This window comes from Vipera berus (assembly GCF_964194415.1).
Source record: "Vipera berus genome assembly, chromosome: 5".
NCBI classification, from domain to species: Eukaryota; Metazoa; Chordata; class Lepidosauria; order Squamata; family Viperidae; genus Vipera; species Vipera berus.
The window spans coordinates 78,749,638-78,768,073 of NC_138207.1; positions in this window are offsets into that span (position 1 = coordinate 78,749,638).

Below are 18,436 nucleotides of genomic sequence, written 5' to 3' on the forward strand. Positions count from 1 at the left end.
TCGAGACCCGCCGCCCCGAAACCTGGACCCGTTACCTGGCTCACGTTGAACTGTACATGCGGTTCAATCAGATATCCGAGGACAGTGCAAAGGCGGCCGCCCTGCTCTGCCTTGGGGGACCAGCGCTGCTGGAAGTCGCCGCGAACCTGTTCCCCCAGGAGACCATCAACAACGTCGCGTACCGAGACCTCGTGGCCAGGCTCAACGCACATTTCAAGCCCCGGCGCTCCAAGGTGGCCGCACGGTCACAATTCGAGAAAAGGGACCAGCGCCCCGACGAGACCGGTGCCGACTTCCTCGCCGCCCTGCGGGAAGCTGCCGTTGCTTGCAGGTTCACAAATTTGGAGGAGCGACTACAGGACCGGCTGATTTGCGGCCTACGCGACAGGCGGTTGCAGGAGCGCCTGTTTGAAAGAGAGGAGGTCTCTCTCCAGGAAGCCGAGGACGCCATCCTAGCCCATGAAGCGGCCTGCGGGGCCGTCCAAGCCTGCCAGGAAACCCGGCCCGGCAACCAGGCAACCAGCGTCCACCGGCAAGGGGCCACAGAGGAGGACGACCTGAGCATCGACCTCTTCCAGCGGAAGTCGACCCCCGACCAGCGAGCCAGACGCCCAGACAGGACCAGGCCTCCCAGCAACACCGCCGTTCCCCAGAGGTGCGCAGGGTGTGGTGGGAACCACGTGCGCAGCCTCTGCAAGTTCCGGTCCGCCACGTGCCGGGCCTGCAAGAAAACAGGCCACATAGCTGCCGTCTGCCGTAGCCGCCGCCCCCGAGAGGAGATCCACGAGCTGCAGCCGGAGGAACCGCCGTTCGAAGGTACTGGGGCCCCCACCAAAACAAAAATTGGCTATGTCGAGAGCCGGCTGGCCATTAACCATACGGGTAGCCGCCGGCTGCTCAAACCCAAAATTAGATTAACAATCCGTTTGCAAGGTGTCCCTTGCAGCATGGAGCTTGACTCCGGATCAGCGGTCTCGATTATTTTGGACGAGACCCTTAACCACATAATTAGCCGGAGCAAGCAACGGATTAAATTAAGGCCTACTAAATTAACCCTGACCGATTTTCAGAATTCGCCGGTCAAGGTGAAGGGGGAGGCCACCATTTCAGTGGGCTTTAAGGGTCGCGAAGGGCACCTGGATGTTGTAGTGGTAGAGGGCCGCAGAGCCAGCCTGGTCGGGCTGGACTGGTTTGAGGCCCTGGGAATCTCAGTATCCGGGATCCATCGGATCCAGGGGGACTCCGTTGAGGCCGTTTGCCGGGAGTTCGCCGTCTTCGACGGGTCATTAGGCAAGTACACCGGGGGCCCCATATCGTTCAAGCTTAACTCGAACGTCTCCCCCGTTAGGGTCCGGCCGCGGCGAGTCCCGTTTGCGCTCAAACACAAAATCGAGCGCGAACTAGACAAGTTGGTGGCCCAGGGAATCTTAGAGCCTGTAGATGGAGGGGAGTGGGAAACCCCCATTGTGACCCCCCTCAAGCCCAACGGGGAAATAAGGATCTGCGCCGACTATAAGTGCTCGGTGAACCGCGCCCTAAACCCGCACGCTTACCCGGTTCCCGCGGTCAGCCACGTTCTCGCTTCCCTCCAAGGCGGCGCCATTTTTGCAAGGCTCGATCTTGCACAGGCGTACCAGCAACTCACGGTCACTAGGGAAACAGCTGACATCCAAACCATAGTAACCCATAGGGGGGCGTTCCGGGTGAACAGGCTGCAGTTTGGAGTCAGCGTTGCTCCCGGCATTTTCCAGGAGGTTATGGAAAAGACACTCAAGGGCATTCCAGGAGTCTGCCCCTATTTTGATGACATCCTGATCGCAGGAGCATCAGCAGAGGAACTGGCAGGGAGGCTTAGGGAAGTGCTGGCAAGGCTGCGCACAGCTGGCCTCAAACTCAAAAAGGAAAAATGCAGCATAGGCGTTCCTTCCACAGAATTTTGGGGGTTCAGAGTAGACGCCAGGGGAATCCACCCCACAGAATCCAAGGTGAGGGCCATCAAACTAGCACCCACACCCAAGAACAAAGCAGAGCTCCAGGCATTCCTGGGTCTGCTGAATTTCTACCATACATTCCTCCCACACAAGGCAGCCATCGCTGAACCGCTCCACAGGCTGCTAGACAAACAGGCAACATGGGCCTGGACGGCCACCCATGATCAGAGCTTCAAGGCCCTGAAGGCATTGCTGTCGGACAAGTCCACAGTAACCCATTTCATCGAGTCCAAGCCCATTTGTATCGCCTGCGATGCATCCCCTTATGGTGTGGGCGCTGTCCTAAGCCACCTTGAGCCCAACGGGGCACAAGTCCCCATAGCATACTATTCTAGGACACTGTCTGGAGCAGAAAGAAACTATGCCCAAATAGACAAAGAAGCCCTGGCAATCGTGGCAGGAATCAAGAAATTCCACGATTACTTATATGGCAGGGAGTTCACTGACTTCACGGACCACAAACCACTCCTGGGCCTGTTCACCACAGACAGGCAAACCCCCCAGATTCTGTCCCCCAGGATGCTCCGGTGGTCCATCTTCCTTGCAGCATACAATTGCAAGCTGGTACACAAGCCAGGGAAGGAGATGGGCCACGCAGACAGTCTAAGTAGGCTCCCCCTAGACACACACGACCCAGACCCAGCACCAGCCACACAGATCCTAGCCCTGCAGGAACTACCCGAGTGCCCAGTTCTTGCCAAGGACATTGCCAGCCACACAGCCACAGACAACATCATGGGCAGGGTGCACTCATGGGTTTGCACAAGGTGGAAGGACAAATCCCCGGGACCAGAGTTTCAGGCCTATTTCATTAGACGCGATGAAATCTCCACACACAAAGGGTGCCTCCTTTGGGTTAGCAGGGTCATCATTCCACCCGCACTACGCGCCAGGGTATTGGACTCCTTACACGAAGGGCACCCGGGGGTGGTCAGGATGAAGGCACTGGCTAGGAGCTACCTCTGGTGGCCCGGGTTGGACAAGGAGGTTGAGGATCGGGTCAAGGCCTGTTATACGTGCCAGAGATCCAGGCCAGAAGTGCCACATGCACCAGTACACCGGTGGGAGGCCACACACATGCCATGGTCCCGCATTCACATTGACTATGCGGGGCCATTCCAGGGTCAACTATTTTTAGTAGTGGTGGACAGTCACTCCAAGTGGTTAGAGGTAGTCCCTGTCCCCAACATGACCTCGGGGAGGACAATCCAGGTGCTCAGAGCTCTCTTTGCCACACACGGCCTCCCCGACGTAATTGTGTCTGATAATGGGCCTCAGTTTACTGCTGCTGATTTCCAGGCGTTCTTGAAGGCGAACTGGATTAGGCACGCCACCTCTGCGCCTTTCCATCCATCTACCAACGGGCAGGCCGAACGGATGGTAAGGACAACCAAAGACGCACTCCGGCGCATCATCAGCGGGGACTGGCACCACAGACTGGCCAAATTTTTACTAGCCCAACACACAACACCATGCGTGGCTACCGGCAAGAGCCCAGCAGAACTGTGATGGGGATGGCGCCTCATCACCAAGCTGGACCGCCTACACCCAGACCGGGTAGCAGCCGAAACCGGTAGGGCAACATCACCATCATCACCATCATCACCATCACCACCAGCATCACTACCATCACCATTGCCATCATCATCCACACACAGGGTCCTCAACCTGGGGGACCTGGTCTGGGCAAGGAACTATGGGGCTGGACATCCTTGGGTTCCGGGGACAGTGGTCGGGAAAACAGGACCCCTTTCGTACATTGTAGGGGTGGAGGGGGACAGACGCATAAGGCGACACATTGATCAGCTCAGAGGAAGAGTCCCTGAGCACGTCACACACGCCCCTGAGCGCGTCACACACGTCCCTGAACTCAACGCACACGATCAACAGGAGGACCACACTCCAGGAGGGGTCAACCCAGCTGAGGATGTCACAGGGCAGGGACCAGAGGAGGAGGACTTCCTGATGCCGGCTCCTTGCAGCCCTGCACAAAGGCCTCAGGAACCCACGGTCCAAGCCCAGGGGCCAAGCACACCCAGACGATCCACCCGTCCACACAGGACACCAGCCTACCTGTCGGACTATGTGTGCAAGTGATCCTCACACAAGGACACCACTGTTTTTTTTTATATATATACTCATAGTTATAGTAGTTGCATGTTGTTGTTGTTATGTGGGTCTTCTCTAAGGGGGGAGGGGTGTTATGTATGCAGGCATCTGCATAGCAACAGCCCTCAGGGGGCGTTGGCCTGGACAGTTTCGGCGGGAACCTAGGGCCAACCCCATTGGCTGTTAGCTTGCCTGGCCAGGTATATAAGGAGGCCAGGTAGCCCTCATTCCTCAGTTCACTTCCCCTTCCAATAAAGAGCTGAACTCACACACCGGCTGGCGTCTCTCTTGCGTCGGACCCACTACACAATATCTGGGGTTGTGGTCTTAAGGGTTCTGGAGTGATATATTGCAGCCTTAAAGCTATCGTTGTTCGTCTCTTGCAGCCAGACTACAGAAACTTCTACAGAGATTTCCTGGATAGTCCCACCTTGGACCTCAAATGAAGAAACTTCTCTCTGAATGTACCCAACAGGAGAAATACACTTCTTGTTATAACAATGAAGTCAGTGGTGGGATTCAGCCGGTTCACACCAGTTCAGTAGTTAAATTTACCTGAATTCCAAGAACCGCCTGGCTTCTGGAAGTCCAGTCTGGGCCTCGGAAGCCTCCCAGGCCTAGAACGGCCCACCAGAAGTGCGTTGATGCCACTTCCAGAAGTCCGTTCTAGGCATCGAAGGGCCAGGCCAGCATCACATAATAGAACCGGTTGTTCAGGTATTTGAATCCCACCACTGAATCAAGTACAGGTAGTCCTCAACATATGACCACAATCGAGTCCCAAATTTCTGTTGCTAAGTGAGGCATTTGTTATGTGAGCTTGCCCCATTTTATGAACTTTCTTGACACAGTTGCTAAGTGAATTACGGAAGTTATCAAGTTAGTAATACAGTTGTTGAGTGAACCTGGCTTCCTCATTAACTTTGCTTGTCAGAAGGTTGCAAAAGATGATCACATTACCTCGGGAAACTGCAACCGTTATAAATGTGAAGTAGTTGCCAAGCGTCTGAATTTTGATCATGTGACCATAGGGAGGCTGCAACAGCTGTAAGTGTGAAAAATAGCCATAACTCTCTTTTTTTCTGTGCCGTTGTAACTTTGACTGGTCACTGAAAGAACTGTTGTAAGCTGACTCTGCTAGGGAGAAGTTCCCTGAGGACGGGCTCCAGCATGAGTCCGAAAGCTTGGAAGACTAAATCTCTGGTCCCGGTGACTGACCCGGATTGTATCTTGGTTGTAAGTCGAGCACTGTGTGTATATTATGCTAACACATTGCTCATCAGTGTGTAAAGTATGCCAAGAAGCTTTTTTTAATTTTTGTTTTGAATTGAAAGATGCACTGTCCGCTTTTTCAAATATAGAGGCAGAACAGGTGTATCCATGGGGGGGGGGAGGGGAGGCCCAAACAGTCAAGATGCAACTATGCAATCAAGTGCACAATTCATGTACGAAGGGGCATCATTTCAATTGCATGGTTGTGACCATCATCTTGATGGTTCTGGGGTACTGTGAAGTATAGCCTGTGGAGGTTATGCAAGATTAAAAAGAACACTTTTCATCTCATCAATGTAACGAGAAAGGATCAAATACCACACCTAGACACTTGCCTTCTCACCTCCCAGAAAAATGTCACGATTTCCAGTGAAAATGTCGCCATCCAGTATGGAGGTAAGTGGGAATGATTCAGAAATACAACCTTTTTTTAGGTTGGAGAGCAACCCAGCATTCAAATTTTGGTGAAAGGAGCCCTCATGCTACAGTGATTATAATGTAATATTGCAGATTAACTCTGCCCGCAGCCTGGAGTTCGATCCTGACAGGACTCGAGGTTGAGTCAGGATTCCATCCTTCCAAGCTTAGTAACATGAGGACCCAGATTGTTGGGGACCATGTGCAAATAATGCTGACAACTGCCCAGAGAATGCTATAAAGCACTATGGGGTGCTATATAAGGCTAAATCCTATCGCTAGTGATGTTGCTACTGTTAGGGGTAACATTTTCTACTATGGCATTAAACTTTTTCCCAGTCTAAAAGGGTGACTGTGTAAACTCTTGGGAAAGGTTTAGTTTGAAAAATAGTGTGGGCATCTTATACAAATCATTATGCAGTAGCCCTGAGTGATAAGCAGCCATTGTCTTAGGTATTTCATCCTGAGAGGTCTGCTTGTTTCCACTTTATTCCTATATTCCTATATCTGTCAGTGAGAGATGGTGGATGAATTTGTTTATTTTTATCCTTCCCTTATTGGCCAGTTTTAACTGGCTCCTAATTATTTCTTTGTTTTTTAATCTGTCTTCCAGTCGTTCTATTTATCAGACTAAGTTAATGATAGGATTATTACGTAGCTATTCATAAAGTTCACCAACATACAAGATAATGTGCAGCTGCTTCCATACAATAAAGCTTAATTAGATGTATTAGAAAAAACTGCTGTAAAGTACAATTTGAAGGATCCTTTCTGAATTATTTCTAGCTAAACCTTCAAAGAATGTGATTAGTGCATGATTTTGCCTTTCCTACTTTCCTAGCATCCTTTTTTTCCTCCTTTTTGTATCATGTCACTGTAGGGACCCTGTTTTCTTCTTGAAAACTTTTCTGGGATCCTTTTTGATAAAAAATATAAGCTTATACAAGCCACATATCCGTTTGAGTCTTAGATGAAACATTTGGGATTTGAGTGGTGAGAGTGCGTATTTTGGAATTTATTTTTGTACATATCTGGTCCAGCTTTTGGAAGTGTCCTTACTGTGGTGGTCTTCAGATTCCTTGACCTATGGTTCCCTTTTATCCAGCCTTTATTGTACAAGACTTGTAGACTAACAAAGCTGGACAGTAGTAGCCTAATAAATTTGTGTTTATTTATTTTAACTACCTTAATACATAGCTTTAGCTAAATTTTAAACTATTGTTAGTCTATTGCCTGACCTAGACAAGGCAGGTTGGATGGACAAGTTAGAAAGAGCTTTGTGGGGGGGGGGGGGAAACTCAGGAAACATAACAGGATGTTTGGTTGTTCATGAAAAGCAAAGCAGTATATTATGAGAGATTTTTTGTACTCCCAACTCAGTGGTGGGATTCAGCCAGTTCGCACCACTTCAGCAGAACTGGTAGCTAATTTTTTGTTGCCCAAGCCTAGAATGGATTTCCGGAAGCAGCATCCACACAGAGAATTGGTTGTTCACATATTTGAATCCCACCACTGTCCCAACTCCATAAGAGGTCTGGGCTGGGCAGATTTCTAACACAATTTCCTCATGCTTTGGAGAAACCTTAACTGTACAGAACAACTAGGATGGTCTGTACCTGTGTAGAAAACTGAGGCTGTTAAGATTGTTTTTATATTACACAGTCTAGAGTGAATCATGGTCCTTGGCATTTAAAATTGAATACAACACGAAGGGAATGTACAGGTCAAAACCAAAGTAAATTGTAGCCCTTTAAAGAGGGGATTGACTTATTTCTCTAGGGCACCAGATGGCAAGACAAGAAATAATGGGTGGAAGTTTGTCAAGGAGTGATCAATCCTAGAAGTAAGGAGAAATTTTCTGATAGTGAGAGCAATTAATCAATAGAATAGCTTGCCTCCTGAGGTTGTGGGTGCTCCATCACTGCAGGTTTTCAAAAAATACACTGGACAACCATTTGACTGCCCTAAACAAGTGGTTAGACTAGAAGACCTCTGAGGTCCCTTCCAGCCCTATGATTCTATGAAGTCCCAATTTGATCCAATTGCTTTCATGCTAAACTACGATTTTGAAAGGTCTATTTGGCGGAAAGATATCATATATAGGAGATATGGGCTGCTGCTTACCTAACTGGCTGTTTGCTAAAGGGTTATATTTTAGACCCTTTCCACACTGCTGAGTTAACAGCTATCCCCTTCTTTTTGAAGTGGCAAAAAAATTATACCTGAATAAAATGGGCTGTCCTTATTGCCAATCCTTATTGTCCTTTTCGTGGTGGCTCAGTGGGTTAGGACGCTGAGCTTGTCGATCAGAAGGTCGGCAGTTTGGCGGATCGAATCCCAAGTGCTGCGTAACAGAGTGAGCGCCTGTTACTCGTCGCAGCTTCTGCCAACCTAGTAGTTCGAAAGCACGTAAAAATGCAAGTAGAAAAATAGGGACCACTACGGTGGGAAGGTAACAGCGTTCCGTGCGCCTTTGGCGCCTAGTCATGCCGGCCACATGACCACGGAGACGTCCTCGGACAAGTGCTGGCTCTTCGGCTTTGAAACGGAGAGGAGCACCAGCCCCTAGAGTCGGAAACGACTAGCACGCATGTACGGGGGAACCTTTACCTTTACCTTACTATTGTCCTTTTAGTCCCCTTCATAGCTGAATGGTGCTTCCAGATTATACCCGTATAGAGAACGTACTCTGTTCAGCAAAACTCACCAGATGGTTCCTTTGTATTTTCTATACATTCCATGTGATCAACTGGCAGAGAACGCCCCCCCCATCCCCACCCTCCAGCCACAACATTGCAGCAGGAATGAAGCGGGCTTGACTGCAGAAGTCTGCCAACTCTAGGCTCTTAATATGCCTCCTTTTGTCATGGTCCAAGATAAGCAAAGATAAAACATAAAAGAATTTGGAGCCATGAGGAGAGGTGAGTCAGAAGTAGCATTTATTTAGGATTTTGTCTTCCTTCCTTTTCCTTCCGTTCCCTTCCCCCTCCGTTCCCTTCCCCTTCCCCCTCCCTTCCCTTCCCTTCCCCTCCCCTTCCCCCTCCCCTCCCTCTCCCCCTCCGTTCCCTTCCCCTCCCTTCCCTTCCCTTCCCCTTCCCTTCCTCCTCCCCTCCTCTCCCCCTCCTTCTCCCCCTCCATTTCCTTCCCTTCCCCTTCCCCTTCCCCTTCCCCTTCCCTTTCCCCTCCCTTTCCTTCCCTTCCCCTCCCTTCCCCTTCCCCTTCCCCTTCCCTTTCCCTTCCCTATAGAACAAATGCCAATTTCCAAATTCTTACATGCGCTATTCAGGAGGCAGGGAAAGAATTGATCTGGTCAATCTGCTGTTAATCTAGTCCAGCCTTGCACTGAAATAAAACACAGTACTGCTAGGGGAGTGGCTTTAGTACCATTGTGCAGTTTTGATAGACCACTGTCTAGGATTGCTATGTTCAGTTCTCCAGGGAGACCACAGTAGAATGCAGCAGACAAGGCTAACCAGGGATTGGAAAGGCAACACAGCACTTTCTGATCCCAACTGGTCACCCACCAGTTTCATGTGGTCATTCAAGAGAAGAGCTGTTTGAGCAAAGGACTCCGTGCAGCAATAGCTTTCCCATGAAACATCAGGCCTATAAAAGTTCTGCTTCATGAGATCATTACTTCTCCGCCCTTATCGCGTCCGCAGATAACCGCCCGGCCGCCCTGTTTAGGGTGACCCGCTCCCTCCTTAATCAGGAGGTGAGGGAGGAACCCTTGCAGGGTCGTGCCGAGGAGTTTAGTCAACATCTGTCGGATAAAATCGCTCGGATTCGGACCAGTCTGGACTCCAGCTGGGCGGAGTCTGACGATCAGGACACGGGCGGTCTTGTCGATGTTATCTGGGAGGAGTTTGATTCTGTGACCCCTGAGGAAGTGGACAGGATTATGGGGAGATTGAGCTCCACCACATGTTTATTGGACCCGTGCCCTTCCTGGCTGGTGTATGCAGCTCGGGAGGGGACACGAGGCTGGTTCCAGGCGGTCATATCTGCCTTTTTGAGTGAGGGTAGTTTCCCCGCTGTCTTGAAGGAAGCGGTGGTGAGACCTCTCCTCAAGAAGCCTGCCTTGGACCCAGCTGTGTTAAATAACTTTCGTCCGGTCTCCAACCTTCGCTTTCTTGCGAAGGTTGTTGAGAGTGTGGTGGCGCATCAGCTCCCTCTGGTCCTGGATGAAGCGGATTATCTAGACCCATGCCAATCGGATTTCAGGCCCGGGTACAGCACGGAGACGGCATTGGTCGCTCTGGTGAATGATCTCTGGAGGGCCCGGGACAGGGGATATTCCTCTGTCCTAGTCCTATTAGACCTCTCAGCAGCTTTCGATACCATCGACCATGGTATCCTGCTGCGGCGTCTCAGGGGATTGGGAGTGGGAGGCACGGTCCTTCAGTGGTTCTCCTCTTATCTCCTGGGACGCTCGCAGTCGGTGTTGTCAGGTGGGCAGAGGTCGACCCCGAGGTCTCTCGTTTGTGGAGTTCCTCAGGGGTCGGTCCTCTCGCCTCTCCTGTTCAACATCTACATGAAACCGCTGGGTGAGATCATTCGTGGTTTTGGAGTTGGGTATCATCAGTATGCTGATGATACCCAGCTTTCCATTTCGACCCCAAACCACCCCAGTGATGCCCTCGACGTGATGTCCCATTGCCTGGAGGCGGTTCGGGTCTGGATGGGGAGCAGTGGGCTAATGCCTCCTTAAGTAACACCAGCTGCCTGCAATTAGTGCAGGTTCGCATCCCACCAGGCTCAAGGTTGACTCAGCCTTCCATCCTTCCGAGGTAGGTAAAATGAGGACCCAGATTGTTGGGGGCAATTAAGCTGACTTTGTAATAATGCCGCTTGGGGGGTGTATAAAAGCCCTAATAAGCAGGCATATACATAGAATGAAGGCTACTGCTAAGCTTGTAAGCCGCCCTGAGTCTTCAGAGAAGGGCGGGATATAAATGGAATTAAAATAAAAAAAATAAAATAGGAACAGACTTCAACTCAACCCCGACAAGACTGAGTGGCTGTGCATCCCGGGATATTCAGAATATTCCACCTCTTTCCATGGGGGGTGAGCTTTTACCCCCCGTAGATAGGGCTCGCAACTTGGGAGTCCTCCTAGATTCACGGCTTACTTTGGAAGATCATATAGTGGCTGTGACTAGGGGTGCTTTCGCCCAGGTTCGCCTGGTGCGCCAGTTGCGGCCCTATCTAGACTGGGATGCCCTGTGTACGGTCACTCATGCGCTCGTGACCTCTCGTCTGGAGTACTGCAACGCTCTCTACATGGGGCTTCCCTTGAAGACCACTCGGAGGCTCCAGCTGGTACAGAATGCAGCCGCGAGAGTTGTCTTGTGAGTTTCCCGGTACTCCCATGTTACACCTTTGCTCCGCGAGCTGCATTGGCTACCAGTTGTCTTCCGGGTGAGGTTCAAGGTTTTGGTAATGGTTTTCAAGGCCCTACATGGCATGGGTCCGGAGTACCTCGGGGATCACCTGCTGCTGGCGTCAACTTCCCTCTGCCCTGTGCGTTCCCACAGAGAGGGCCTCCTCAGGGTGCCACCGGTCAGAGAATGTCGGCTGGGCGCCCCGGCTTTATGGAATCAGCTGCCGGTTGAGCTCCGGATGGCACCGGATCTTCGCTCCTTCTGACGCGGTCTGAAGACCTACCTATTTGAACAAGCCGGCCTGGCCTGATGGGGGATGTGCTGGGGTTTTTATTGTGGATTTTTATATTATTCTACTGTTTTAGCTCGGGCCCTTATTTAATTCTTTTTTAATTTTTGTATTCTGTATTTTTATATGTGCCCTGTTCACAGCCCTGAGTCCTTCGGGAGAAGGGCGGTATATAAATATAATAAAATAAATAAATAAAATAAATAAATTTAACTGCTAAAGGGTATTGATGCTTGCTTCAAGCAAGCGAGGCAAAGCTGTATCACTACTACACCTTTTTGTAGTTACATAATTAATTTTGTGAAGTGGAACTTCTGTAGGTCTGGTGTTTCGTGTGAAGGCTATCACTGTATGGAGTCCTTTGTGCAGCTAGTTTTTCTCTTGAAACACCATATAAAACTGGACTAGAGATTTCCTGGATTGTTATGGACCAGATTTGTGGAGCCCTTTAAGCTCTATATAGTAACCATGTTTTCATCCCTGCGGATGAAGGTTTAAATATTACCACTATATGCATTTTCCCATGAGGTTTCCTAGGTAGAGAAATTTGATTGGCTTATGGTTCAATTTTAGGTATATCAACCTATGAAATAAAAAGAAAGTAGTTTGATAGGGCTGAAGGTTGGAGACCAGGACTAGTTCATATGAAGTAGGGATGCAAAATTGAATTCAGACAGAATTGAAATGCTGCCCACTGTGATCAGAAAGAGTCATAGTCCCAGGCTCCAAAGCTTCTCCTTTCTGATTTACATCAGAAAGTGCTATTCATTTTCCCATTGAGAATATGCAGCTATATCTGGACCATTTTTTGTCAAGGGATGCTGCTTTAGCCTAAATCAAATGAGCAAGAACAGCTTGAAGGCCTGTATCTGATAAAATATTTTCTATACAGGCATCCTTTGTGTATTAAGGTTTTATTGGAAATTCAAATATTTTAAAATGGCGGCTCTTCTCTAGCAAATACAATGAAATCTAAATTCAATTCAGTATTAAGCCTTCCAAAAAGTGTGCTTCCTTTCTCTTTTTTATGTTTATAAATAAGACTGTTTACTAGCATATGTATTTTAAAAGCTACTGTAAAATAAATGAATTCAGCAGAAAGGCAGAATCTCTTTAGCAATATATAATAATGGAGCAAGGACAAAGCATGGCACTTAGATTATGATCTTTGATCTAAGATGAGTACATTATTAATAAATAAGAGTTCTTGTTTCCCTCTGTGAAATGTTGGGTGGCATGGTTTCAAGTGTCAGGAGAGAAAACCTAGTTTATATGCAGATGAATACCAGGACAAATGGTTTCCATGGAAGTAGAGGAGATAACACTAAATGCTAAAGATCAATGCTAAAAGTTAAATATGGCTGAGGCTAGAGAGGAGAAAGGATTTGATTTAAATAAGCTAACACAATTATTATAGAATATGCAGATCAGAACTTCTTATTCTATAGTATGTATCCTTTCCAAATCTTGCAGTATAGGCCTGTTGAAAATTGCATTAAAATGTATTAAATTAAGAAAATTTATGAACAAATATGCACAAATTGGGGAAATGCATATACAGAAAAAAGATAGATTATATAGTTTTGTGTTCTAAATGCATGGGTTAAAGTGAACGTGTGCGTGTGAATGCATGGGTAGATTTTAAAAATGTAGAAAATTGATGAAAATGAAACAATACTTCATATACAAGTAATTGTCATGGACCAGATATAGGTTGATTGATCCATCTCTAGGAAGAGCATCAAGGATGGTAATACTGAAATATCATTCTAACCAGACAGTATAAAAGAATTTAACACTTTTACATAAGAACATTTACTCATTTCTTAACATCTATTTGATTAATAAAAAAAGTCATAGACTGTAATTTGACAATTTCTTTTCTTAATTATTTACAGTTCAAGATGTGACTGGTGAACTCTGTTTTTAAAACAACATGTTATGTCAAATCAAAGTAATTATATATGCTTTTACAGTTTACAGTTCTATACAAAGACGGTAATACAAATACGAAAATATAAGTGCTTTTACATATACACTTTTTAATACTGTTTCTATGTTGTTGGCATCAGCTTTATCTTACTGTATATAAATAATGTGCACGGGGAAACTGGTGAGTATATAGTTAACAGAAGTGAGAAACAATTTTAATTCCATAGCCCTATTTTATGTTAACACATTCGATGTTAGAATTCAGTAATCCTTGGAAACTTTGGTAAGTGTATAATTAGTAAGACCGATTTAAAACAACCTTGAGACTGACCCACTTTGCATTTTGTCCACACAGTGAAGTGTTAACAATAGCCATGGGAAATGTTCTTCAGACCATTATAAATGCTCCATATCACAAAGACATGTTTGTGGCAAACTATATGATGGTTTACTCATGAATCACCGAACAGGTTAGACAGTTTTGTCAAGGTCATAATGACTCATGCCAATATAGAAAAGGTTAAGATCTGAAATACATCACTGGTACGCTTCCTCTTTGGGGATAAAAGGTCTCTAAACCATTGGACTGGTTAAAAAAAAAGGGAACCTCTTATCTGAGTCCTAGAAAAGTCACTGCCATTTGGGGAGGCAGCATTGACATGACTTGAGAGGTTGACAGGTTAAGAGATGATAGAAGAGAGGGCAAGATTAAAGTAATATAAAATATGCAGTTGAAACCATTGAGCAGACTGGCGTCATTTAAAAATTTTTTTCCTGCTGTCTGGTGCAAATTTAAAATCATAGAAATTTCCAAATTGGAACCAGGAACCAGAAAAGGAATGTACAGTGCATTAAGTTTAACCAATGCAACGGAGCACGGTCATGCACATAGAATGAGCGTATTTTTAAAGCATGAAGAAGGAACCAGTATGCAGTAATTTTTAACAGCACTGGGATAACACTGATAATACAACCTAGGGCAGCCATATATCTGAGGCTGGTTTCTGCTTGCACCAAGAATACATATTGAGAGAGGTATCACATCATTTGCAAAAACTTTACCGTTGCTTGCATTTTGGTTCTAAACTATATTTTATACTCCACACTGCACAATATTTCCTTTATTCCATGATGAATGAAATACAATGTTTATTGGGTTATTTACTGTATTTAGGAATACTGAGCTCTTGTATGCAAAATATCTAAAGGTTATCTGTGCATAATTTTTTTAAAAAAAGTCAATTGCAGGTATAATGTCAAGCTGAGAAGGGATCCACATGAGCCAGCCTGAGAGATCTGGGTATTAGAATCAGAAGTTAACCGGGCAGTAGCAGATTGAAGATTATAGCAGGTGATGGCTGGCATCTTTTGTATACATAGTTCATGATGAGAATGGGAGCTTACAGCTTTTATGCAAGTACAGGTAGTCCTCAATTTACAATAGTTCATTTAGTGACTGTTCAAAGTTACAACGGCACTGAAAAAAAGTGACTGATGACCATCTTTCACACATCAGTCTAGTATGTCCTAACATGGATTGGAACACCGTGTAAACATGATTCATGTTTTATTGGCCATTCCTCAACTGATTCATATGCTTATTTACGTATGAAGTTTAAACTAGAAAAGTTTCCATAATGGGCTTCATATCCCTTTGGAAAGAAATTCAAATAATTCAACTCTTCCAAGACTTGATTTGCTCAGTATGAATAAAGTTTGCCTATAGTACATCTAACAGCTTTTCTGCAGTGAGGAAATGGGGCGTTCTTAAATGGCCTCGTGTTGTGGCTAAGACAGTGTTTTTTAAATTGCAGAATGGTTCTGTTTTGTGGCCCTAACAGTTGCATGCCATCAAAATACACTGCAGGTAGCAGTCCTTTCCTTCAGAGTGCCACAGAAGAACAAACTCCTCCTGATTAAAATGTGCTCCAACACCGTTAGATGTAGGGAGGCCTGCCATCTCTTGAATGAGGCACTCCTAAAGATGTAGCAATAAGGAAAGCTTGTGCTTTTCAATTCCTGGCATACGCAGGTAATGACCCTTTTGAGAATCACAGTTTATAAATGCAGACAGTACTAAACCCAATGAGCTAACACAGCTTTCTGTGTTTTTAATGCCATTCATTCTCTACTAGTATGTTTCTGGCTTAGAAACAGGATGCATTTGAAAGCCAGTTAATTTCCCAGTTCTCATGTTGTTTTACAGAAGGACAATAAAAGCTGTTTTAAAAGCTATTGGCCAGAGGGATGGCATTTTACAATATAAAGGCAGCTGGACCACGAAGATGACCACATCTCATTACAAGATGCTGCCTGAGGTGTTTGAAAAGGATCCCCGGGTCCCTGGAGGTCAATCAGTGGCTTCAAGAAGAAAAGTAAAAATGTTGCCGCTGTGACAATGAAATATAAATCCGTTGTTAGCCTTGGTAGTGGTGGGCTAGTAATGAAATGTTCATCATAATATTGCAATGAACCCATCATTATCTATTTGCAGGAGATATTGCAAAACAATTATGAAATGTGTTGTGATGTCATGATAACATTTCATTCTTTTGGCATCAGTCCATTTAGAATGGGCACCTGTGATGCTCATCACCCAGATTAAATGAATATTCACAATAGCTAGTTATCTAGAGGTCCATTTTAATTAACCCTATTGTCCATTAGTGAATAGCCTAAACCAGGGGTGTCCAAACTTGGCAAATTTAAGAGCTGCGGACTTCAATTCCCAGAGTTCCTCAGCCAACTGGCTGGAGAATTCTGGGAGTTGAAGTCCACAAGTCTTAAAGTTGTCCAAGTTGGACACTCCTGACATAAACTACATTTATGTACCAGTAGTTATTAATGTTGATCTTTGATTTGAGAAGGTTGAGATAAAAGTTCAGATTCCCCCAATCAGCTTGATAATAGTTGTAACCCACACATCTGGAAGGGTGAGAGAGACCCTTCAAACTCAGTCATAAAGAAGAATCATTTACAAGAACCAAAACTGAAAAGAATCTGGAATCTGTGCCAAGTAAGCAATAAAGAGGATTGCTGGAGCTTTGATTAGAAAAATTACTTTGACATGGCAGTTGCTAAGAATTCCCTTCCCCATCAAGCTACTATTTCTATTCTCATGATGATTCGCAATAGCATCAGCAAGGAATAAACCTTTATAATTTGCAATTTTTCATGAGTGTATTTTATGAACAAAGAATAAAAGAGCCAAATTAGATATTAAATTTGGAAAAAATGTGGGTTCTGTATATGATTCATGTTTGTCATGATATAATTCATTTCAAAATTCAACCTTCATGCATATTGACATTCTTTCAGAACAGCTTTTGTTTTCTGTGAGGGATACAGAAATTTTTACTTTCCTTGAAATCCATATGCAAATATACCAACTAAATGGGATTGAAAATAGAACCATTTTATATCAGCTATGCAGTTTAGTCTAGGAAATATTTTCAACTAGTTTACTAAAATATTAAAATTAAACACATACTACAAAATTCAACTAAAAGATAACTTGTAATCAAGTCTAAACGGAAATTTCTAGTAACTTTCTAGTAACTATAACTGAATACTTGGGATTTGCTGCTTAAGATGCATTTGTGTGACCTTGGACATTTCAAGCTTTCATTCCAAAATATTTTTTTAGTCCAAAAAATAATTATGAATTCTGAGAATTAATTTGTCTTCAATTATGTTCTCATAGTTTAAGCTCAGATTTTTTTTCCTCATAAGATAGGCAGAAACATTATTTTTAGATTAAAAAAAACGGTCAGTTTTAAAACTCAGACAGAAAATTATACTTTGTAATGGCAGTCTTTTCTACTACTGTACATCTTAGAACCATTCAGTCTTTTATATGTCTACTCAGAAGTAGGTCCCACTGAATTCACCTCAGCTTATTTCTAGGTGAGGTTATAATTTGCTAATCAACAGTGGTATCAACCTAACTCAGTATTAATTGCAGTTTAAAAACACTAATTCGAATGGGCTGATATTGAGAATATTTTTTTGAATTCAGTAAATGAATATCTGGGAAGATATGTATAGGACTGTGCTGTAGATTTTGTTATTGGTTGTGACAAATGGCTACAACGACAGTTTTATAAACAAAAGCCAGAATAACTGCTAAGAGTCAAAGTTCAAGTGACCTTAAATATGTTTTTGCACCTAATATGCTTATTTAAAAAGGCAAATTATAAGAAGAGGGATAATTGCAGCATGTGGAAAATGGAATTGAATCAATTCTTTGCAAGGGGTCCTCTTTTAGTAAAAATGTACTACTCTTTTACTAGTATGTATGCACATGCATTATAAAGTAAAGGCAAAGTTTCCCCCGCACATGCGTGCTAGTCGTTTCCAACTCTAGGGGCCGGTGCTCATCTCCGTTTCAAAGCCGAAGAGCCAGCGCTTGTCCGAGGACATCTCCGTGGTCATGTGGCCGGCATGACTAGATGCCAAAGGCTCACGGAACGCTGTTACCTTCCCACCGTAGTGGTCCCTATTTTTCTACTTGCATTTTTAGGTGCTTTAGAACTGCTAGGTTGGCAGAAGCTGGGATGAATAACAGGCGCTCACTCTGTTATGCGGCACTCGGGATTCGACCCGCCAAACTGCCGATCTTCTGATTGACAAGCTCAGCATCCTAACCCACAGAGCCACTGCGTCCCTACCACATGCATTATACTGAACAAGAAATAAGAGAAAAATGGTGCTAGGAAAGGAAAATTGAAGGAAACAATAAGAAGTGCCTGAAACTGTGTTTGTATGTCTCTATCCTCACAAAATAGGGCATCTTACCCAAGATCAACCTAACAGTGGCAGCATTGTAAATGCATTCACACATTTTCTAGCACGTGCTCCTAGATTGTGACAATCCAGCTATTCCAATTTTGTAGCTACACAGAAAGTTTTAAGACAAGAAAATTAGAAATGTGATAGCTTCATAACTTCAAAGAACTTTCCACTACTAAAAGCTTGAAGACCTTTGAAGTTATGAAGCTATTACAAGCTATTACTTTTAATACAATTACTAAAAGTATTAT